The sequence below is a fragment of the Arachis stenosperma genome, chromosome 2, assembly GCF_014773155.1.
Source record: "Arachis stenosperma cultivar V10309 chromosome 2, arast.V10309.gnm1.PFL2, whole genome shotgun sequence".
NCBI lineage: Eukaryota > Viridiplantae > Streptophyta > Magnoliopsida > Fabales > Fabaceae > Arachis > Arachis stenosperma.
This window is the reverse complement of record NC_080378.1, coordinates 75,300,086-75,325,545: the sequence shown is the minus strand read 5'-3', so window position 1 is coordinate 75,325,545 and position 25,460 is coordinate 75,300,086. Positions and strand designations below refer to the sequence as shown.

The window sequence follows — 25,460 nt, the reverse complement described above, 5'->3', positions numbered from 1 at the left end:
TGTATCTGTACCTCATGACACTTTACACGTTTCTTTGTGTACCTTCCACGGCATGAGTCTCTAAACCCCATGGTTGGGGGTGAAGAGCTCTGCTGTGTCTTGATGGATTAATGCAATTACTACTGTTTCTTATTCAATCATGCTTGCTTCCATTCTAAGATATCACTTGTTCTTAACCCAGATGAATGTGATGATCCGTGACACTCATCATATTCTCAACTATGAACGTGTGCCTGACAACCACCTCTGTTCTACCTTAGATTGAGTAGATATCTCTTGGATTCCTTAATCAGAATCTTCGTGGTATAAGCTAGAATTGATGGCGGCATTCAAGAGAATCCGGAAGGTCTAAACCTTGTCTGTGGTATTCTGAGTAGGATTCAATGATTGGATGACTGTGACGAGCTTCAAACTCCTGAAGGCAGGGCGTTAGTGACAGACGCAAAAGAATCACTGGATTCTATTCCGGCCTGATTGAGAACCGACAGATGGATAGCCGTGCCGTGACAGGGTGCGTTGAACATTTCCACTGAGAGGATGGGAGGTAGCCATTGACAACGGTGAAACCCTATATACAGCTTGCCATGGAAGGAGCCTTGCGTGTTTGATGAAGAAGACAGTAGGAAAGCAGAGATTCAGAAGATGGAGCATCTCCAAAACCTCAACCTATTCTCCATTACTGCATAACAAGTACTTAATTCATGTTCTTTTGCTTTTCACAATCAATCCTTATAATTTCTGATATCCTGACTAAGAGTTACAAGATAACCATAGCTTGCTTCAAACCGACAATCTCCGTGGGATCGACCCTTACTCACGTAAGGTATTACTTGGATGACCCAGTGCACTTGCTGGTTAGTTGTGCGGAATTGCAAAAGTGTGATTGCAATTTCGTGCACCAATTTTCTACAAACTACTTGTGGTTCTTCTTTTCGAAGTTTTAATCCTAATTGGTTTGATGACTATGGCAACTGGCTAGAGTATAGTATAACAAAAGATATTTTTTCTTATCTTCGTTGTTATTTTATGAAACCCGAGAATGAAGGTGGGGATACTTTTGTAACTAATGGCTTTTCAAATTTGAAAAAAAAGGATAGACTACAAACTCATGTTCAGATTCATGATAGCCCTCATAATCAAGTTTGGAGAAAATGTGAAGCACTTATGAAGCCAAAATAACATATCAATGCTGCTATTGAAAAACAATCTAAGCAAGCTAAAATGAATGATCAAATTTACTTGACAACAACAATTGATTGTATTAGATTTCTTTTACGATAAAGATTGACCTTTGTGGTAATGATGAGACTGACGATTATGTTAATAAAGGAAATTTTTTGCAACTTTTAAACTTTCTTGTGCAACATAATAAAGAGATTGGTCAAGCTTTCAAAATGCTTGTGGGAATCTTAAACTAATAGCACTCTCAATTCAAAAAGACATTGTAAGAGCTACTAAAAGTGAAATGACAAAAAAGAACTAGAGACATTAGATGGAATTCACACGATGAAACTATACTTGGATTAATTTTTTTATTTCCTTCCTTCCTTCCTTCCGTGGTCAATGTTCTTGAATATGTTGAGGAAGATGGAAATAATTCAGAACAAAGAGCTAAAGCATGTCATTTATTGAAAATGATTCGATCCTTTGAATTCATTTTCAACTTGCACTTGACGAAAAATATCTTGTGAGTTACTAATGAGTTATCTCAAGCGTTACACAGGAATAATTCAAGACATTGTAAATGCTATGGCATTAGTTAAAGTGTCTAACCAACGGTTACAAAATATAAGAGATGATGGTTGGTCTCCTTTACTTGACGAGGTCTCATCGTTTTGTGACAAATATAATATTACTGTTCTAAAAATGGATGATATATTTATGTCATAAGAAAGATTAAAATGCAAAGCTAAAAAATTTCAAATTTTCATCATTTCAAGTTTAGATATTCTATCAAGTAGTTGATAGATAACTTCAAGAACTCAATAATCATTTTACATAGGTGAATACTGAATTGCTTCTTTGTATAGCTTGTCTGAATCCAAGACGCTCATTTTTTGCATTTGATAAGGAGAAGTTGATCCAGTTAGCTCAATTCTATCCATTAGAATTTTCTTCCACTCAACTTTTGGCACTTGATAGTCAACTTGAGAACTTGATATTAGATGTGCATTCTGATGATCAATTCTCAAACTTAAATGAGATTGGTGCTCTTTCTTAGAAATTGGTTGAGAATAAAAAAATATTATTTATCCATTAGTGTTTCTTCTTTTGAAGTTAGCTTTAGTGTTGTCTGTAGAAACAGCATCAGTTGAAAGAACTTTCTCCACTATGAACATCATAAAGAGTTGGCTTCGTAACCATATGAAAGATAAATTTTTAAGTGATTATTTAGTGACATATATAGAAAGAGAGACATTTGATTATATTGTCAATAAAAGATTATTCAATGTTTTTAAAATATGAAACTGAAAAGAATGGAATTTTAAATTATTTGTTTTATTATTTTAATTTGTTTGCTAAATAATTTGAAGATAATCTAATTTTATAATACCATAGTACAATTATAGAAATTATTAGTATATTATGTATATTTTGCCCCCACTGACAAAATTTTCTGGATCCGTCATTATGTACATCTGGTAGGACCTCTGAAGACATACTTGCTGAATCAACGGTTAAAAAGAAAATATCTAACACAGAAAGTGCATCATACAGTATGCTTTACAAAAAAGACCATGAACTATACATTTTTTATGATGTAGATGCGCTTTACAAACACGCATGTTGTTGAGTTGGATATTGCTTCAAAAAAGAAAATGAAGTATATTGAATTGCACATTACAGAGCTTCTTTTCAAGAAATTTGCTCATGCAATATGCATATTAATATTTTCAGTTTCAGCTGAATATTCAGGCAAAATAGTTAATGACACTCTAGATTGGGCAGAGACTGATTTAGAAGACAATTTAGATGATATCTTCTCTAGTAGAATTGACATCTCCATGAAGTTTGAGCTTAATAAGGTTCCGAAATAAGACAATGAAACTTTAGCTTCCCAACAAAGACAAGATGATGTACATGCTGCAAATAGGGGCTTCAATCTGAACAAAAAGTCATAGTTTGGAGATGACTTATCAGATCCTTTATCATGTGAAGGCTGTAGATTTTTTACAGAGTATTTTTTGACATGTCAATACGATGTTGAAAAGAAATTTTGACTCGTTACATGTTTGTCTATTTTAAGAATTATGATCTTTATGCTCTATTGTACTTTATTTTTATTTTATAAATTCAGACGTTGACTTGTTTTTTCTTTAACATTTATTCTTCAATGCAAACTTAAAAGGCGTTGATAGTAAACGAAGAAACCTGATTCGTAAAATTGTGCACACGATTAATCAAAATATATATTTTTTAATTTATTAATTAATTTTTATGTAATACAAATATGAAAATGTATGTAATGCATTAAGTAACAGTGTTTGAAACATATTTTTCAAAAAAAAATAGTGAGAACTTAAGTAGATTTTACATGGCAATGTTTAAAAAAAATTCGAGTTAAAAACATATTCGGCGGTTGGAAAAAAACCGTCGCTAACAGAGTATCTTGTATTAACCGCTGCAAAATAGCAAACTATTGAAAGCCTCTTTCTTTTCCGCCACATCAATCGCCACTATTTTCCATTTAGCAGCGGGTTTTTGAAACAACTGCGACTAAAAACCTGCCGCTATCTGCAACTTTTTTTGTAGTGCTTGTTTGAAAAAAAACACATGTGAATAATTATATAATGAAATTATTTAAGGTTCTCTTAAGACAGATATCAAATGGTGCATGTTAATTATATTTTAACTGAATTATGTTAATTATATTTGGTGAGCCTTAATTTATTCATAAATTACATGGATTGATCAATTAATTGAATTATGTTAATTATATTATTTTATTCTAGAAGCACCTTGAATATGGTCATTTATTTTTGTTTTTCATTTTTTTTACTCATCACGTGCCCTAAAAAAAGCTTTTTCATGCACAAAAAATTTAACAGATCAGATATACTTTATAAATAAAAAATAACTATAACATTTTTTTCACTCAATAACCTAATACAATGCCAAATCAAAACAAAAAGTTTCACCCACAAAATACCAAAAACTCTAATAACTAACACATTTTTATTAAACAATAATTAAACTCTCCTAATTTTTGTTTTTTTAGGGCTTTAGTCCCCGTTTAATACAAAAAAAAAACTCTCCTAATTAACCCATTCCAGAAAAATCGGCCTTATGATGCGTGAGCATCTTCCTTATCTTTTCTTAATGAAATTGCATGTGAAATTGTTGAATTAAATTATGATTTGGGTGTTTTAAGCCACCATAAATGCTACTTTGAGTTGTTTTACAATTTGATTTATTACAGGTGGCATTCGGGCTTCTTTGACAGAGTTCGTGTAGAAGAAAAGGGAGAAAGTGGATGATGCTGTCAACCTTGACCTCCTCGCACTCCAATGAGCATAACTTAAGCTACAGAAGTCCAATAGACGCAGCTCTAATGGTGTTAGAAATCCAATTTTTAGAGATTTTCAACGATATATAGTAGTCTAGATTTTTCTTCTGCCATCACAGTGCCAAACACCACCAAGGTGGTGCCAAACTTGATAAACTTCAAGTTTGGCGCCAGGATCAAGCTTGGCTCCCATTTGTCTCGGTCACCATGGTGCCAAAATTGACCCAGCTCAAGTTTGGCGTCAGCTCCAGAATGTAGAGTGGTCTCCACCTCTCAAGAGAAGCCAGCAACATGATTCTTTATGAATTTTGATTAAAACTTTATTTTATTTGTAACTAGAAAAGATATCATTAAGTTCTAGAAAATATATTTTACATTCATTAGAATTAGATATAAAAGAAGAGGAGACCTTGGCCTAGAGTTTCTTTTTCTCTTTTTTCGCATTTTTTAGAATTACACACTTTTTCTTTGCTAGGGTTTATTTTCTTCATGAGCAACTAAACCTCTATTGTTAAAGTTAGGAGCTCTGTTTATTCTATGGATTAATACTATTGCCACTCTATTTTGATTAATGTATTAATTTCAATTTCAAGAATTTGCTTTCGTTCTTCATCCTAAGGATTAGGGTATATTGGAAGATAACCCTTTTTCTACTTGAGTTCTTGTTAAATCTTGGAAAAGTAATTTACTTGGACGAAAGCTTGAAAGCAATTTCTCCTAAATCACTAATTATCTGGACTTAACAGGATACGTGACATATAATCCTCTTATATTTGGGCAATTAGGATTTTTGTGGCCAATAAAATAGAATTGAACTTAAACCTCTAATCAAAATTAAGTGACCAAGGAATTGGTGGTTAACTAGGTCAGAGGAGTCTAATTCACTAAGGAATTAGGGTTTAGTCAATTACAGTTTGTCATGAATTAAATCTTCGATGATTAAAATAGTTGGTAAGAAATAGAAAACCGTAAAATAACTAACTCTGAAACCTTAATTGTTTTCTCACTTATTCTTCACACCAATTTTACTGCTTTCTTCTAATTCTCTGAATTTACTGTTTAATGCAACTAAAACCTCAAAATACCATTTTCTGCTTGCCTAATTAAGTAAATCACTCAATCTTTGTTGCTTCATCCATTAATCCTCGTGGGATTAACCTTCACTCACCTGAAGTATTACATGGTACGATCCGGTGCACTTGTCAGTTAGTTTATGGTTATCTGATTCCGCACCAAGTTTTTGGCACCGTTGCCGGGGATTTGACTGTGATTGACAACTAGCAGTTGTTTGATTGCTTAGATTAGGCGTTTTGCTTTAGTTTTATTTAATTTCTTTCTTTAAAATTTTTTAATTTAGCTTGAGTTAATTTTCCTTAATTTCTGAAATTAAGTTTTGTGTCCCCTAGTTATTTTGTTTTACTTTCCCTAGTTATTTTTCCTCATTAATTTTGAAAATTTTGTTCCATTTTTGCTTATTAATTTTTGAACTTTTTTACTTTATCTACTCAGTTTACTTTATTTTATTTCTTTTACTCAGGTTACCTCATTGGGAATTCTCTTCACTTTGATATAGAGATTTTCACTTTTTCTTGTTTTCTGTTTGTTTATGAGCAGGAAAAGGAACAAAGAACCACTTCTTGAATCTGATCCTAAGATTAAGAGGACCTTGAGAAGGCGTTTACAGTAAGCCAGAGCTTACAAGACCAGTGAGAATCTCAAGGATAACCTTGAGAAGGAAGCTGAAGAATTCACCATGGATCCTAACAACAATAATGCAGTTAATGTTAATGTTATTAATCCAAATGTAAATGGGCAACCTAGAAGGACCCTTGGCTCATACATTGCACCTAGTCTTGACTTCTGTGGGAATAACATTGTTGTGTCCCCTGTAGGTGCAAACAACTTTGAGCTGAAGCCTCAGTTGATTATTCTGGTGCAACAAAATTGTCAGTTTCATGGACTCCCACAGGAAGACCCAAACTTGTTCATCTCTAATTTTCTGCAGATCTGTGACACCGTGAAGACTAATGGAGTGAATCTTGATGTCTACAAGCTGTTTTTCTTCCCATTTGCTGTACGGGACAAAGCAAAGCAGTGGCTTGACACTCAGCCCAAAGACAGCTTAGATACTTGGGACAACGTGGTCAATAGATTTCTGACCAAATTCTTTCCACCTTAGAAACTGACTAAGCTGAGGGCTAATATTCAGACTTTTAGGCAGAGAGATGGTGAATCTCTCTATGAAGCCTGGGAGAGGTACAAGTTGATGTTCAAAAAGTGTCGTCCTGATATGTTCTCATACTGAATTTAGTTACAAATTTTCTATGATGGAGTATCTGAGACTACCAAAATGTCCATTGATAATTCTGTAGGTGGATCTCTTCATATGAAAAAGACTCCTGAAGAGGCTAATGAGTTTATTGAAATGGTTGCTAACAACCAATACTTATACTCTTCTGGGAGAAATTCTATGAAGACAAGTGTCATAGAGTTAGAGACTTTAGATGCTATTCTTGTCCAGAATAAGACCATGTCTCAACAAATCAGTGTTATTACTCAGCACCTGAGTAGGATACAAGTTTCAGCTGTTAATTCTCAAGATGCATCTTATGACATGAGTGGTGGCTTCAACCAAGGCGAGACTTATAATTATGCTTAGCTCCCTCTAAACAGGTTAATTACATGGAAAATTCCTCCAGAAATCCCAATAATGATCCCTGTTCCAAGACTTTTAATCAGGGATGGAGGAATCACCCAAACTTTGGGTGGAGAGAGAAACCTCAGAAGCAACAGCCGAATTTCAACCATTATTCTCAGGGTGGTTTTAATCAGAATAACTTCAACAACCGTCAGTTCCAGTCGTCTCAGCCACAACAACCACAAGCCCAGCCTCAGAATACCCATGACTTGGCGGCTATTGTTGCAGAACTCTCCAAGAATCAACAAAGTTTTATGTAGGAAACCAAAGTTTTACTTAGGAACTTGGAGATGCAAGTGGGTCAGTTGAGCAAGCAAGTACCTGAGAGGCCTCCTAATACTCTCCCGGGTGATACAGTGGTAAATCTAAGAGAAGAGTGCGAGGCCATTCACTTGAGAAGTGGTAAAGTAGCAGGTTCAAAGGCAGAGGTTAGTGAGAAGCCAGTTGAAAATGAGACTCCGAAAGAGGCAAAAGACAAGGAAGAACACGCCCCTCCCATGCGTCCAAACAACCCTTTTTTAGCCACTCTTGAGACTCATCTAGTATTACCTAAGGCTCCTGTGTACAAGCCTAGGATGTTATATCTTCAGAGACTTTAGAAAGCCTCCAAGGACAAACAGTTCTCCAGATTTTTAGAGATTTTCAGAAAGCTCCAAATCAACATTCCTTTTATAGAGGCCCTTGAGCAAATGCCTCTTATGCCAACTTTATGAAGGAGTTGTTGACTAATAAGAGAAATTGAAAAGAGAGTGAGACAGTGGTATTGACAAAGGAATGCAGTGCCATTATTCAGCAAGACTTTCCTGAGAAAATGCAGGATCCATGAAGCTTTTTTATTCCTTGCACTATTGGAGACATCACTATCCAGAGAGTCTTATGTGACCTTGAAGCTAGCATCAATCTCATGCCACTTTCATTGATGAGAAAGCTTCAGATTGATGAAGTAAAATCCACACATATTTCTCTTCAACTTGCTGACCGTTTCATTAAATTTTCTGTAGGAGTTGTTGAGAATTTACTTGTGAAAGTGGGTCTATTTATTTTTCTACTAATTTTGTCATATTGGATATAGAAGAGGACAAAAATGTCTCTATTATTCTTGGAAGACCCTTCTTAGCTACAGGTAGAGCTCTAATTGATGTGCTAAAGGGTGAACTAACCCTGAGGGTCAATGAAGAGAAAGTGGTCCTTAATGTGCTTGAGGCTCTTAAACACCCCAGTGATTTTGTAGGGTGTGTGAGAGTGGAACTTGTTGAACCACTTGTTCAAGAAGTGTTGGAAGCTGATGAGCTTGATGATGCTTTAGACCCCTCCCCCTTTCTGAGGACAATTTGCTTGAGATTGATTATTCACCACCTCAAAAGGAGGAGTCCCATGCGCCTAGTATTGAGAAAAGAGCTTCGAAACTTGAGCTGAAACCCTTGCCTTCTTCTTTGAAATATGCATTCCTAGTCGAGCATGATTCATATCCAGACGTTATTAGCTCTTCCTTAAGGCCTGAGGAGGAAGAGGCGTTACTTGCAGTGCTCAAGACTCATAAAATGACTTTTGGGGTGGACCATTAGTGATCAGAAGGGAATTAATCCAACCAAGTATATGCACAAGATCCTGCTTGAAGATGATGCTAAACTTATTGCGCAATCACAAAGGCGACTAAATTCAACCATGAAAGAAGTGGTCCAAAAAGAGGTAATGAAGCTTTGGGAAGCTGAGATCATATACTATCTCTGAGAGCCCATTGTGAGTCATGTGCAGGTAGTTCCCAAGAAAGGAGGGATGACATTGATCAGGAATGAAAAGAATAATCTGATTCCCACAAGGACCGTCACGGGGGCCAGATGTGTACTGGTTACAGAAAGCTTAACACTACAACCAGAAAATATCAATTTTTCCTACCTTCCATTGATAAGATGCTTGAGAAGTTAGCCGGTCATGCTTTTTATTGTTTTCTTAATGGATATTCTGGCTATAACCAAATTGTAGTAGACCCTCAAGATAAAAAAAAAATGGCATTCACGCGATTCTTTGGAGTCTTTGCTTACCGGAAGATGTCATTTGGACTCTATAATGCCCCAGCAACTTTTCAGAGGTGTATGCTTTCAATTTTTCGGATATGGTTGAAAAGTTTATTGAGGAATTTATGGATGAACTTTTTGTTTTTGGTAATTCTTTTGAATCTTGCCTTAAGCATTTATCCTTGGTCTTAAAATAGTGATAAGAATCAAACTTTATTTTAAATTGGAAAAAATACCATTTTACGGTTACTAAATGTATTGTTCTTGGGCACCAAATCTCAAGCAAGGGGATAGAGGTTGATAAAGCTAAGGTGGAGGTGATTGAAATCAATCACCACCACCAACTAATGCAAAGACAATTAGGAGTTTCTTGGGCCATGCATGATTTTACAGGAGGTTTATAAAAGATTTTTCATAAATTGCTAAACCTTTGAGTAACCTCTTGGTTGTTGAAGTTCCTTTTAACTTTGATAATTATTGTGTGCATGCCTTTGAAACTCTGAAATCAAGGCTTGTCTCTACTCCCATCATAGCTCCTCCTAACTGGGATTTACCATTTGAATTAATATGTGATGCCAATGACTTTGCTATAGGAGCTGTCTTGGGATAGAGACAAGACAAGCTTATGCACGTCATTTACTATGCCAGTCGTGTACTAAATGATGCTCAAAAGAATTACACAACTACAGAAAAGGAATTATTGGCAGTTGTGTATTCATTTAATAAGTTTAGATCCTACTCAATTGGTTCCAAGGTTATTGTTTATACTGACTATGATGCTCTTAAGTACCTTCTAACTAAGCAGGATTCTAAACCAAGACTGATCAGGTGGGTGCTGTTCCTTCAAGAGTTTGACATTGAGATTAGAGACAGGAAGGGGTCTGAAAATTAAGTGGCTGACCACCTTTTCAGGATTGAGTCTGAAGAAGGAATGCAACCACCCACTGCTATGACTGAGACATTCCCAGATGAGCAACTCTTTATGATTCAGAGGGCTCCATAGTTTGCAGACATTACAGACTACAAGGCCATGAGGTTCATCCCCAAGGAGTATACTAAACAGCAAGTTAAAAAGCTTTTAAATGATGCAAAGTACTACTTGTGGGAAGAACCTTATCTTTTTAGGAAATGCTCAGATGGGATTATCCGGCGTTGTGTCTCAGATGAGGAAACACAGCAGATTCTCTGGCATTGTCATTATTCAGCTTATAGAGGCCACTTTGGTGGTGAAAGGACGGCTACTAAGATCCTTCATAGCGGTTTTTATTGGCTGACTCTCTTCTGAGACTTAAGAACATTTGTGAAAAACTATGAAAAGTGTCAGAGAGTTGGAAATCCCACTCTCAACCATGAGATGCCACAATAGGAGATTCTGGAGATTGAGTTGTTTGATGTATGGGGTATTGATTTTATGGGACCTTTTTCATCCTCATACTCAAACACTTATATCCTAGTGGCGGTTGATTATGTGTCCAAGTGGGTAGAGGCAGTGGCCTTACCCACTAATGTTGTCAAAGTGGTGCTGAGCTTCCTTTAAAAATATATTTTCAGCCGGTTTGGTGTCCCAAGGATACTTATTAGTGATGGAGGAAGTCACTTTTGCAACAGACAGTTGGACTCACTTTTACAGAGATATGGAATCTGTCTCAAAGTGGCAACCCCTTATCACCCACAAACAAGTGGATAGGTTGAGGAATTCAACAGGGAACTCAAAAGGATCCTGGAAAAGACTACGAGTACTTCAAGGAAGGATTGGGCTAGGAAGCTTGATGATGCTCTCTGGACATAACAGACTGCACTCAAGACCCCTTTTAGGATGTTTCCATACCAGTTAGTCTATGGTAAGGCCTATCACTTGCCAGTGGAGTTAGAGCATAGAGCATATTGGGCAACAAAGTTCCTAAACTTTGATGCCAAAGCTGTAGGAGAAAAAATGCTGCTCCAACTAAATGAGCTTGATGAGTTTAGAAACTCTGCTTATGAGAATGCAAGCTCTATAAAGAAAAGACCAAGATGATGCATGACAAGAAGATAGCCACTAGAGCTTTTGAGCCAGGCCAGCAATGTTATTGTTCAATTCAAGGCTCAAGCTTTATATTTAAGAAAGAAGTGATGTATTGCATAAAAAATTGAGTCTATATTTAAGAGTAGTCTTATTTACATAAATGTGGTGGTGTTATCTGTGACTTTGAATGCATGATATGAACAATGCATATTTTAATTTGGATAAAAGAATGTTGATGCATGAGGAACATGAATTTATAGAACTATTATGAATTCTCTAAATTAAATAAGAAATTAATCCTTGAAGTAAAAGAAACATCAAAAAGAAAAAAGAAATAAAAGGCAAGGCCCAAGGCTCTAAGCATTAATGGCTATGAAGGGTAAGAATGATCAAAAGCTTAAAAGAGTTGTTTTTCTAGCCAAATGCTTGTGGTGTGAATATGTCAAGGAACTCTTGAGACAGAGCACTTAGAGTCAAAGTCAAGTGCAATATAGAGTATGCCAAAGGCTCTGAGCACCACTGACTGGAAAAGTTCAATAGAAAAGATTCGAACACAAAGAATTTCCTAGTTAAGTGCTTGTGGTGTTTCTGTGTCAAGCAAGGTTTGAGACAAAACATTTAGAGTCATGGCTAGGTTCAAGGTGCAAAGCACCAAAGAAAAGACACAAAAATGTTGTGTTCAAGGATTAAACCGAAGTGAAAAAGCAAGAGAATTCATAACATTATCCGGATTCTAATTTCGAATGACATTAACATTCCTAAGCTTCAAAGGATAGTGAGATGCCAAAACTATTCAAGGTCCCAGTGTTGCTAACCCCACTCTGAGACAGACAAGAGCTTAATTGAAAACTCAACTCTTATGCAAATTCACATCTCAAGTTTATATTGTTTTCAGTTGCTTGAGGACAAGCAACAATTCAAGTTTGGTGTTGTGATGTGTGAGCATCTTTCTTATCTTTTCTTAGTGAATTTGCATGCAAAATTGTTGAAATAAATCAAGATTTGGGTATTTTTTAAGACACCATGAATGCTACTTTGAATTGTTTTGTAATTTGATTTATTACAGGTGGCATTCGAACTGCTTTGACAAAGTTCGTGTAGAAGGAAAGGAAGAAAGTGCATGATGCTGTCAATCCTGACCTCCTCGCACTCCAACGAGCATAACTTGAGCTACAGAGGTCCAATTGACGCAGTTCTAATGGCGTTGAAAATCCAACTTTTAGAGATTTTCAACTATATATAATAGTCTATACTTTTCTTCTGTCATCATGACGCTAAACACCACCAAGCTGGCGCCAAACTTGGTTCAATTTTGGTGCCAGGATCAAGCTTGGCTCCCATTTGTCTCGGCCACCATGGCGCCAAACTTGACCCAGCTCAAGTTTGGTGCCAGCTCCAAAATCTAAAGTGGTCCCCACGTCTCAAGAAAAGCCAGCAACGTGATTCTTTATGGATTTTGATTAAAACTTTATTTTATTTGCAATTAGAAAAGATATCATTAAATTCTAGAAAATATATTTTACATTATTAGGATTAGATATAAAAGAAGAGGAGATCTTGGTCTAAGGTTGCTTCTTCTCTTCTTCCGCACTTTTCATAATTACACACTTTTTCGCTGCTAGGGTTTATTTTTTCCATGAGCAACTAAACCTCTATTATTAAGGTTAGGAGCTCTATCTATTCTATAGATTAATATTATTGCCACTCTATTTTGATTAATGTATTGATTTCAATTTCAAGAATTTGCTTTCGTTCTTCATCCTAAGGATTATGGTATATTGGAAGATAACGCTTTTTCTACATGAGTTCTTGTTAAATCTTGGAAAAGTAATTTACTTAGACAAAAGCTTGAAAGCAATTTCTCCTAAATCACTAATTATCTAGACTTAACGAGATATGTGACATGTAATCCTCTTATACTTGGGCAATTAGGGTTTTTGTGGCTAATAAACTAGAATTGAACTTAAAACTCTAATCGAAATTAAGTAACCAAGGAATTGGCGGTTAACTAGGTTAGAGGAGACTAAATCACTAAAGAATTAAGGTTTAGTCAATTACAGTTTGCCATGAATTGAATCTTGTATGATTAAAATAGTTGGTAAAAAATAAAAATTCGGAAAATAAATAACTCTGAAACCTTAACTGTTTTCTCACATATTCTTCACAGCAATTTTACTGCTTGCTTCTAAGTCTTTGAATTTACTGTTTAATGCAACTAAAACCTGAAAACACCATTTTCTGCTTGCCTAACTATGTAAATCACTCAATCATTGTTGTTTGGTCCATTAATTCTCGTGGGATCGACCTTCACTCACCTGAGGTATTACTTGGTACGACCCGGTGCACTTGTCGGTTAGTTTGTGGTTATCTAATTTCGCACCACCTTACCTTATCAGTCACCAGTAAGACTGTGTTTGTTTCTGAGAACAGGATAGGACGACACTGAGAACAAGACGTAAAGGACAAAGACACAAAATTTTATGTCTTTGTATTCTATTTGGTGATAAACTAGAACAAATTATAAAAATCTAATTTATTCTCATTTTTTTCATTGAAAAAATTTGAGACCAAAAATATAATAATAAAAAATATAATTATGAAAAATTAACAACAATAATAAAAAAATAAAAAATAAGTTGTGTCTTTTGTTTGTGTCTCTGTATCTTTTCTATCATAATGGACATAAAATACACTAATTTAATATCTCTAGATATATTATTTATATTTATATCTTTTTTGTCAAACACAATTTTATATTTTTGTGTTCTTGTCTCAGTATCAAATTTTTGTAAACAAATACAACCTAACAAACAATGTCTACACGTATAGTTACGCTAACGCAAACCCATGTGTCACGCAATGACCTATATACCACGCAATTTTCTTATCACCTGAGAAAAAAATATCACTTTGTCATGCTAGCATGTAAAATATCATGTTAGTGAGGCACACAACTCACGAGCTGAGGATTTGTTTATACACTAACATGAGGCAGGGGCATCGGGAGCGTATGAAGGTTACACATTTCCATGGATACTTGGATTGTAATAGCTAGTAATAAATATTGATATAGGTTTAAAATAGAACAATCAAAAGAATATAGACTAAATGTATGAATTTCTTTGGTGACTAACCAAATGTATGAATTAAATGCTCAGTCAAAAAACTATCAATTATAGATAATTCCATGTCAAGCTGAAATTATAAAACGTCAATTTCATTTCAAATTGAAATTACATAAAAAATTATGCATATATTTACAATCGGAAAAAAATACATGTATTAAAAAAATTTAACAAAGTATTTTATAACTTGAACAAATATTTTTTAAGTTAATAAAACGATTTTTTCTTTAAGATAAAAAAATTAAACAAAAAACATTTTATAAGAAATAAAAATACAAATATAAACGATTAATAAAAATAATATAATAATTAAAGTTAAATAATTATGACAAAACAATTTGTACAGAAAATATTATCAAGAAAGATTGATTCCGAAGCCAAACATCTTATGATGAACTTTCATTCCATAACAATTATTAAAGGTATCCATCTGCAACTGAAATCAGAGACAGGAAGAAAGAGAAAAAACATATATTAATTTTTAAAATTGGATAAAAATTAAAGAAAATAAAAATGATGAGAGATTAAATAAAATTAATGATAAGAGTTTCTAAAACAAATCCATTCCAATAACTAACCATATTACAATAGGGTGTTTACCGGGTGTTTGGATTGATTTTGAAGTGAAAATCAATCTCATCGAAAGTATATAATTTACTACTAGAAAATTAGTTATTACAGACGGATATTTCTAACAGATTTTATTCTACAAAAATACAGACGAAATTTCAGACAGAAAATAGAATTAGCATAAAATTACAGACAGAAAATAGAATCCGTCGATAATTCTGTCGGTAAAATTAATCTTTTTTCGTAGGAAATAGTTACAGACGGAAAATCCGTCTGTAATTAAATAGACAAAATACTGCTTTTTATTAAATTATTACAGATAGATTTTCCGTCTGTAATTTAAAATTTTTCGTCGAAAATATTAGAATAAAGATCTGAGGATCACGTTATACCACTTCATTTCACACCCCACTTACGCGATTCCACGCTCATCCCCTCTGAATGCTTCATCGGCGGCGCTATCAGCCTTGCTCCGCCGTCTCACCGAACCTCTATTGCACTCAACTTCCATCGGCTTTGCTCACATCCCGTCGCACCCCTTCCCGGTTCATCTTTGTCGCACCCCTTCGGTTGGTCTTGCTCGCATCGCTCCCTTTCGAACCCTAATGTGCGTTTCTCTCTTCGTTCTCACCACTAGTGCTTGCTCTTTTCCGTGTGTTGCTGTGTTTCTCTCTTCAATCTTGCCTCGGTTGTACAGGTAACCCTAATCTCCTTTCTCTTTCATCGCTGTTTTCTTTCTTTCTATACCATCGCTAACTCTAATTATATTATCCTATGTTCCATTGCTAACTATGATTCTATTTCCTATTCTATGATAATTTCAACGTCAGCGATTATGATGAAGATATAAAGTAGGTTCTAATACTTAATAGTTTGATTTGATAATAGTTTTCTTTTTTCTAAAAGAATCTAAGATTGTATAAAAATGAATGTGATTTTGATCTTACAACACTGGATTCATGTTATATTTGGAGTTTCCTAAAATCATAAACTCTTTACAGGAAAAGATACTAATGCTACTGATATGGGAAATAAGGGTAGTTGGTTTTTTGCAATAACGAGGGTTTTCACACACCACTCTAAGGAGAAGCAAGTACCTAATGTAAGTGATTTTATTTATATTTATTTATGATGTGAAAAATCTTGATCCTGTTTGGCATGTTCTTGATTTTTCTTTTTGTTGTTGTTAGGTTTGGTTTTCTTGTTACTGATAGAGACTTGTAGTAGTATTAAAATACTTAATCGTTTTTAATATTTTGAAATTTTGGGATTCTGATCTATAAGAATGTAGATGAATATAATTATGTTATATAAAGTCATAAACTAAAAGGATCTGATAGATGCCAATTAAGTTGTTTCATAATCAGTAATAGAAAATTTGAAATGTAGAAGATAGAATACTAATGTTTTTATGCTCATTTTCTATATGGAAAGGAAGCAAAATCTGCAAACTAATGTTTATTTTGTTTGAAATCAATCATCATAGAACTTTGTCTTCACTCTTCAAAATTTGCAACAAGCTCTTTTTACAACATGCAAGATTATTAACAAGTTCGCGAGTTGTGTCATATGATTGAAGTTTATCTAAGATCTGAGATTTGGTGAACTTTCTAGTTTGATAACCTTGCCAATATAACAGGATTCGGAGAACAAAAGCTCGAAAGATAAGAAGAAGAAAGGCCTAAGAAAACTAAGGCATGGAGAGACCAATTCATTCATCCCCCTCTTCAGAGAGCCATGCAGCATTGAGAAAATTTTTGGCGACTTCGAAAGAGAGCAACAATTACTATCTGTAAGGCCTCCAACGCCTCTGGAGCAACCAAAACCAGCCCCTGTTGTCCCTCCTAGAGCTGCTTCTCCAAGGGCTCCTTCTCCGAGGGCTCCATCTCCAAGAGCTGCGTATTTTATCTACCAATTGGAACTACTGCATTATTTATTTTTATTTATTTTCTCCTGCTCTAGTTGAGAATGTTCGAGGAGATGGGCTTCAAGGTTGATCACTCCAGTCCTATATATAAGCGCTTTCGTCTGAAAATACTTGGTATGGAACTACACCTAATGTCTTGCTACTTCTCTGTGGTGACTACACTGTGTTGAAACCTCTGTGATGCAGTCGGTGCCTGAACTGAAGAAGAGTCGCCTTGTTTACAATTAGTTCTTCTATGATCTTACTGATTTTTTTCCTTTTTGGTATATTTTAGGCCCATTTGAATCCGGAATAACTAGTACTGGTTCGCCAGCATCTGGTGGAAAAGTTAGGAGTGCAATTGCTGAAGTTATTACTGCCTCCATCCTTTCACGACTTCACATTCTGGCACGTTTTGATTATAATATTTAAATAGATTGCTCGTTCTTTTTGTGTCTCCTCAGTCAGTTTCTTTTTCCTGATTGTTTTTCATTTCCAAGGTGAATTTAACAAAGGCAGAAAGGGAGACAAGGTTGCAAATGGAAAGGCTAATGCTTCAAAAAGCCCATCAGACCCTGGAATTGATCAAAGTTGGTGCTTGACTTGGTTATACCTTCTTTATGATTTATACCTGCATCTTGACTCTCATTTATGATCTATTCATTTTGGTTTAGTCACTGAACTAATCAAATCTGCATTACATAAACTCTGCTTTAACTAATATATACAATATTACTCCTATTTGGTTGGCTTATGCAGAACTTCCAGAAAATATCAAATGCCTAATGGGAGGGAATGAGGGAATGAGGGATGTTATGTTAGGCTAATTTCCCTTTGCCAAAATTTAAAAGTAGAATGTGTTTATCAATCTCTACTAATCATGATTTTCTTACTATACTTTCAGGTACATAGATGGCCAAGAATGGGAGGGCATAGATTCATAGGAATTATATTTTTGCATCAATTTGGTGTCTATGGATTGCAACAAGTAGCAAGATATTTAGAGACAAAATGGTTAACAGGAGTGAAAGCTCTATAGCTATGAGTGCCTTCCATGTAGATTACACACCTGAGAAAAGTGGTTTTTATAATATACATGTATATTATGGAAATGTCTTATTGAATAAGGGTCATACACTCAGAAAAGAAGTAAAAGCAGGTAAAGAATTAGTTTGCATTTTTGCATTTGATCAAAAGAAAAGATTTCAACTTTAACATATAAGAATGTTTAGCTAGGAAAAATCAATTGCTTCTGTAGAGAGAAATGGTTTCTACTTTATAGTGCTTGATTTTGGTGCAGGTGAATTTAATGGTTCCTTATCAAATGTGGTCAAGTTTTCTTCTAAGGTGGCAAAGATGTCAGAAAATGAAATACTAGTGCAGCTTATGGATTCATTTGCAAACCCTGTTCTTGCATAACAATCAAGGTTGAAGTTGGAGACTACTTCAGCTAACAAATCTCTTTTTTAAACTTTGGACATTAAGGATAACAAGGATGGTTCATACAATTGTACCTATATGGCTAAAGATATTGGAACTTATGAGATTTGTGCTTCCTTTGATGGCAAGGATATTCTGCCATGTCCCTTCAGTATCAATGTGTATAGCAGTAAGTTCAAATTAGATTTTGCTTATGATGTGCTTGTTTTTTTTTAAGTGATTTTAATTTATAACTTAATTTATTTTATATAGTACAGTAGTTGACCCTTAAAAAGCTGAAATATTTATTATTAATTATATTTTATAAAATTTATATGAAGATGTAAAACTGATTTTTCATGTCACAGGTGAGTATTTTTCCAAAGCCAACAATGATATAGTATCTGTTTTGGAGGATCAATCAATTGCCATTTATGCTTTAGCAAATGCTTATAGAGAAGGAGTTCCATGATGCATTGGATAATTTGCTTGAGGTGTTGGGGTCAAATCTCCCTTTTTCCTAGTTGTTCAGGTATCTAAATTAAGCATGGATACTATACATCATTTGAAAGTTACATTGAATTCAGTGAAATTAAGCATGGATAATTATTTTAATGAATATTTAGAAATAAATATAAATGATAGTTAGACTGCTAAGTCCAGGGAACAGTGGTGGCCCAGCAATTATGGGCAATAAGGTTGCTGGAGTAGCATTCCAAAATCTTTCAGGAGCTGAGAATATAGGGTATGCTTTTCATTTTCTTCGACTTAATTAATATGGTTTTCAAAACAGCAAATTCATGAATCTCCTATTATGGCAGTTGTTTTATGATTTCCATGTATGCTAGTGCTGAAAAGGAAGCCATGACAAGAAAAATAGAATGAGTGAAAATTATATGTGAAGAATAACAGATAATAGATTTCACTGGAAATTACATGATAAAGTGCATAATCTTTAAATTATCATGGAGCAGTATATATTTGTTTGCCTGATCAAACATAAATGTTTCATACTAGACTACTTTCCTTTTCATATTGGATGTTTCAGTTACATTATACCTGTACCTGTAATAAAGCATTTTATATATGGTGTAGAAGAAAAAGGAAAGTATACTGGATTTTGCTCTCTGGGTTTGTCGTGCCAGCCAACTGAGAATGTTCACCTTAGAAACCATTTTGGCATGCAACCTGACATGACAGGGGTGCTAGTAAGCAAAATTAACCCACTTTCAGATGCACACAATGTTCTGAAGAAAGATGATATTATACTTTCATTTGATGAAGTGCCTATAGCAAATGATGGTACAGGTGTGCTATATTCTTTTCTTCTGGATTTGTATTCAAGCAATGTTCACTGTGGATAACCTTTGAGCAGGATAAACATGCAAAATTACTCCTTCATATGATTACGGTCTTTGCTTTATGCCTTGTGATTATGAAACAAGTTAATAGCCAGAAGATTACATATATGCTGCAGTTCCTTTCTGAAATAGAGAGCGGATAACATTTGATTACTTGGTGTCTATGAAGCTGCCAAATAAAAACGCAATAGTCAGAGTTTTGCGGGATGGGAAAGAGCATGAACTTGATATCATTCTCAGACCAGTAAGCTACTGTATATATTATATGTTTATGTCAATGATTCTCCTATCAAGGTCGCTTAACTTAATTTCCCATTCATATTTTGTCACTTTATTGTTAGACTTAACTAGTATTTAGTTGTGATGGAAATATATTGTTGTTAAATGATACATTTAACAGTTTCTGGGTTGTTATTATAGAATGTATAAAAATCATGTAGGGTTATAAGGATAAAATTGTGGACATAAGAAATTCATATATATCATGTGCATCTTCTTCCATCACATTAATTAACTATCAGAAAATAATCGAGGAAGAGAGAAGATATAGTAGTTAATACTATTTACTATTTAGCACAAAAAATAAAATGATCAAACTCTACAAATTTGTTAAGGTTACACAAGATAAAAAAAAAAAGGTACACTCTTTCATCATAATATTCTGTGGTCCATGCAACCAATAACACACATAACATGCTCTATTCTATTCTCTCTGTTACCTCACATAGATCTAGCCATAACAAATTGCAGCAATTAACTATCAACAAGTTAATGCTCTATAGTAGTAATAGTAGTAATATACTCTCAAGTATTCTCAACAGAAGCGGCTATTTCTTTTGTTCTATTATGCTATTTTTCTGGCTATGTATATGTATGCTTTGGTTTGATTTGATTCAGAGATGTCTCTGCCTTCATTTATTATGTTCCTTGGTTATCTACTCTTCACAATGGCATGTGAATTTCTGACCCTCTTTCTGACCCACCATGAACAGAACTTCATAATATATATTAGAGACATGCACAACACAATATATCACAGTATTATTTATTTATTTGTATATTACTGCACATGAATACTAAAGTTTAGACATGCACAACACAATATAACACCAGCTTGAGTGGTAACTTTTAGCATGGTCCAAATTCTCACCAAATTATGAACTGTACCTTAACCGCTCAGAGCAGGTTCAGAAAGCTATTGCCAAAATTGGTTTGCTGATCAGCCAAAATTGAATGCTTCCATTGGTTTGCTGATAAAAAAATTGGTCAACATCTAATTATTTTAATTTTTTCAGGTACCACTATTTCAGCACATGAATGATCTGGTCTTTAGAGATCGTGTGAAGAAAGTTGGGATGATGAAGAAGAAGCAGTAGCAACAGAAAGAGCAAGTGAAGTGAATTTTGCAGATGAGATAAGTGGAATTAACACAGGACTTCCTTCACCAACTTCATCTAATGAATCCTCTGTTACAAGTTAATTATTAGAGCAGCGAAAATTGTTCAAATGAGTTAGGAAATTGAATAGGGAATTGCTTGCAACATAGTTCTTTTAATTTACTAGTATGAGGAAAATTATTTAGAGCCTTTCGGATGTCCATTAACAACTTTTAATTTACTCAATACACTTTGTTGATGTATGGTTGTTATTTATTATTATAGTTGATGTATCAATACACTTTGTTTATGTTTTGAATTATATTGACTTGTTTGCTTATAGTATTTTTCTTTTAGTTTGATAATATGATGAATTTATTTATTTTTTGAAATATTATAAATATTCGAATACAAATTAGATAAAAATTTGTATTTAATTTGTATTAATTAAATTTATATTTATTTTGTATGAAAACAAGTTTATTTTGTAATGGAAAAATAAAAAAAAAATTATTTTACCTTACCGATGGATTTACAGACAGATTTTCTATCTGTATTTAGAGTTTAGAATGGTTTTCTAAGGTTCTAATTACCGACGGAAAATCCGTCTGTAATTACAGAAGGAAAATTCGTCGAAAAATCCATCTGTAGTTACAGACAGAAAATCCATATGAAAATCTGTCTCTAATTACAGACGAAAAATCCGTCAAAAAATCCGTCTGTAATTACAGACAGAAAATTCGTCTGAAAATTCGTCTGTAATTACAGATGGAAAATTCGTCGGAAAGTTCGTCGGCTTCGAGAAATGGATGGAGAATTTATAGAGAGAAAATCCGTCGGTAACTGATAAAAATCCGTCGGTAATTTTCTGACGAAAAAAATTCGTCGGTAAATAATTTTCGACGGGGCTTTTACAGAGGGACAAAATCCGTCGGTAACCAAAAATCCATCTATAATAAAAACTAAATCTGTCTGTAAATCTGTCTGTATTAATCCATTTTCTAGTTGTGATTTAGATTGGATCGGTTTGATTTACTTTTAATTTCAATCTGATTTAATCTAAATTATTGTTGTCAGACTTAGTTTGATTTATTTGATTTTGAGAAAATAAAATTTTGTATTAAAAAATAGAAGTAATTTTAAATTGGTAACATAAATAAATAAATGAATTTTATTTTATACTCATAAAATGTTTAATAAATAATAATTATATATTAAAAATATAAAAATGTGTAATAAACTAAACTATTATATATAAAATTTAAATTTATCAATAAAATAATAATATTTTATCATATTTTACAGTTTGAAAATAATTAGTTCATTTTTAAAAAATAAATACAAAATTCTATCCCATTCATATAATTTGTAAAAATTAGTATCTAATCTAATTCAAATTAATACAAATTTTATGAATTTCATAAAAAAAGGAAAGACCAAAAAGAACAACAAAAAAATACAGGAAAAGATCCCTAAAACTTAAACAACATCGTAATCTTGGCGAAGAGGGTATTTTACGGTAAATTAATAAATAATTAATTAATAGATTAATTGTTATTCAATAGAAATTAAAAAATTAAAATTTTATAATTTAGAAGAATAAAAAGATTTAATATACAAATTTTAATACTAATTTTAAAAGTTTTAGCTTAAAATAGTTGAATTAGGACAATGTTGAGCCCAAACCCAACTCATATAACTCACAAAAATCTAAAATTTCAGCCACTTTTTTCCCTTATGGGTTATGTTCCACAGAGAAGAGAAGAAGAGGTGAGCTAACCCTTATACACTATTCATACATTACCTTAAATCATTCATAATTTTCAATCTGGAGTTTCGATTGACGAGTCGTTTGTAGCTGCACGTTCGTCTTGTCGAGCTCTTCAATTCTACTGAAACGAAGTGGTAAGGATCTGAAATTTTCGTGCCCAGTTTTTCATCCCTTTATTTTTTGCATTTTTGGTTTGATATTGAGAGATTTTGATGATTTTGGTGTTTTAGGAGCAATCTAACATTGGATAATTGTTGGATTTTACCCCAATCATCAATGGATAAGGTAAGAAAACTCTAAACCCTTGTGGATTATCCAATTTTGTGAATCCTGGTATAATTTTGATGAATTGTATGAATTAGATTAAAATTGTGTTGAATTTGGTTTTGAATCGGTGAATTAGAGCGCTTGAAACTCAGCTTTGAGTGGTTGAAATTTATTGGGATTGATTTGGAGTCTTTGACACTTAAGGTTCGGTGTTTTTGGCTTAGGAAGGAATTGGCCAAGGTATGATTTTGATTTCTTGTAGTTAATATATAACGTTACGAGAAAACTTAGACTAGTTGACCGTAGGATAAGTTGAATTATGTGAATGGTGGATGTTTAGTGGATATAGGAAATATATGTTGAGTTTGATGTGAATTGTAGTTGGATATTATTGAGTGGTATTGATAAATTTATATGTTGAGGTAATTGTGGTGTGGTTGGTGATGAATTGACATAAATTGGTTGGTTTGTTTAAGTAGAGATGGTATGTGTATCTAATGTGAAATGTTAATGACTGATGTTGGATTTGGTGAGAACTTATGAATGAAATTGTTGAATTAGATTTGAAGGTTTTGGATGTTAGCATGTGGTGAAGTGAATGAAGAGTGTATGATTATTATTTGAACATATTTGGTGCTGTTTTGGTCATTAGAATTTTGATTTTAAATTGAGGACTTTGGAAATTTAGAGGTTTAGTGTTTTCTTGGCAAAAGCTGATTTTTTACCAATTTTGGTGGGTTATAACTTGACTTCCGGATCCCCAAATTTGGTAAAACTTATTTTAAAAGAAAACTGGGTCCGTGAAGTTCGTAACGTTTGAAGAACAGATCAAAAATAATTTTTTAACGAAAAGGTTATGCGTGTTCAAAGTTGGGTGTGTAAAACTGATTCCTGCAACTTAACAGCTTTTGCTGAAATTTTGATGCATGTGTACGCGGAAGACCCTATGCGCACACGAGGGTTGGGCTCTTCCCAGCACTGTTGCGTACATAGGCAGTGCATGCGTACACGACTTGAGCATTTTCCCATCATGCGTATACAGACACACGCATGCGTACGTGAGAACTTCTTTGTGTTAAACACACTTGCGTACGCATGGGGTGGTTACGTATGCAACTTTGAAAATTTTCATGCTCATGCGTACGTATGAGGCATGCGTACGCATGACAACCCATTTTGCCAAAAGTATATTTTCAAGTTTTAAACCATTCTTCTGTCTTTCCAAACCTCTGTAACTACCATTTGAGAATCCCTAGCAAGTGTTTAGGTTTTTGAGGTGAGCGAGAGTGTACTAGTAAAATAAAAGAGGTAGTTTCTATTTTGTATTTAGAGCCAGAGACTTATGATTACAGAGTACTGTGGGTAGGTTAACTAGAGTAGTTTTGCAAAGCGTTTTGAGTTGATTAAAGAGAAGATATCAGAGTATTAGTGGAGATAAGTTTGAAGAACTATATGTTAATTATAAATATAATATTGGATGTGATTTGATTACAAATGTGATCGCTTTATCTCGAGCACTCTTTCTCGAAAGTGCGACCCTAGTGAGATAGTCGAAGGTGATGATCCCCTTCTTTGTTTCTCCTGGTATTGTAAAATCGCCTCCAACGAAATAGTGGCCGGTTAGGATCCCCTCTTTTGTTCCTCCTGGACATATGAGAACGTTTCTCTTGGGTAGACGCAAGCATTGTGGTTTGCTCCACTTGCTCCAGGTTGGTTAGTTGAGGCTCTCCGGATAGATGCAAGGGTGTGGTTCGCCCCACTTGCTCCGAGATGATATAGTTTAAGCTTCCTGGGTAAATACAAAGGTTTGGTTCGCCCTACTTGCTTCAGGTTGGTATTTATGATTGATCTTAGTCTCCCTGGACAAACATAGTGACTCGCCCCACTGGTTTCTGGTTGAGATTTGAGATTTCTTTGACCCAGCCGCGCGATGGATGATTGAATATTTGGCTGGATAACCGACAGATGATATCATCGGCCATAGGGTAGACATGCATCATGTGCATTTGTATGATTTGTTTACTCTGCCAACTCTATCAGATGATGCCATAATTCTTGTTTAACCCTCATATTAGGACTTCCATAAATTGCATTACACACCGATGACTTACTACTCATAAATATCTCTACAATAACACACAGTTTCATAACACTAACCACCTTGCAATGATTAATAGAAACAACAGATAAATACCATATACCACCTCGCTGATCTTGCCCTTTAGAAATGGCGACAACTGAGTAACCTAAACCACTCCAAAACATTTTCATTCTGTCAAAAGCAATATGGGTTTCCAACAGAAAAAAAAGAAGGCTGATATTTTTGAATAAGTTCTTTGCAGTGAACTTGAGCTATCTTATTAGAGGTTCCTCTTCTATTCCAAGCCAAAATCTTAAAATTATAACCATCCATAAAATAAATAAAAGTTAAGGATAAAGT

The 25,460-nt window shown here is 34.1% G+C and overlaps 1 long non-coding RNA gene across 8 annotated transcripts; it reads left to right on the top strand.

Moving 5' to 3' along the window:
• The first annotated feature begins 15,314 nt into the window (after positions 1 to 15,314).
• Positions 15,315 to 21,301, top strand: LOC130960991 (uncharacterized). Of its 8 annotated transcripts, none has more exons than XR_009079327.1 (11): positions 15,315 to 15,617; positions 15,922 to 16,022; positions 16,560 to 16,961; positions 17,122 to 17,416; positions 17,731 to 17,985; positions 18,127 to 18,435; positions 18,614 to 18,777; positions 18,909 to 18,990; positions 19,344 to 19,553; positions 19,723 to 19,850; positions 20,902 to 21,301. It is a non-coding gene; the product is annotated as an uncharacterized LOC130960991 (long non-coding RNA). The 8 variants fall into 8 exon arrangements; XR_009079322.1 differs by having other exon boundaries at positions 19,341 to 19,553; XR_009079325.1 differs by having other exon boundaries at positions 19,294 to 19,553.
• The last annotated feature ends 4,159 nt before the right edge of the window (positions 21,302 to 25,460 follow it).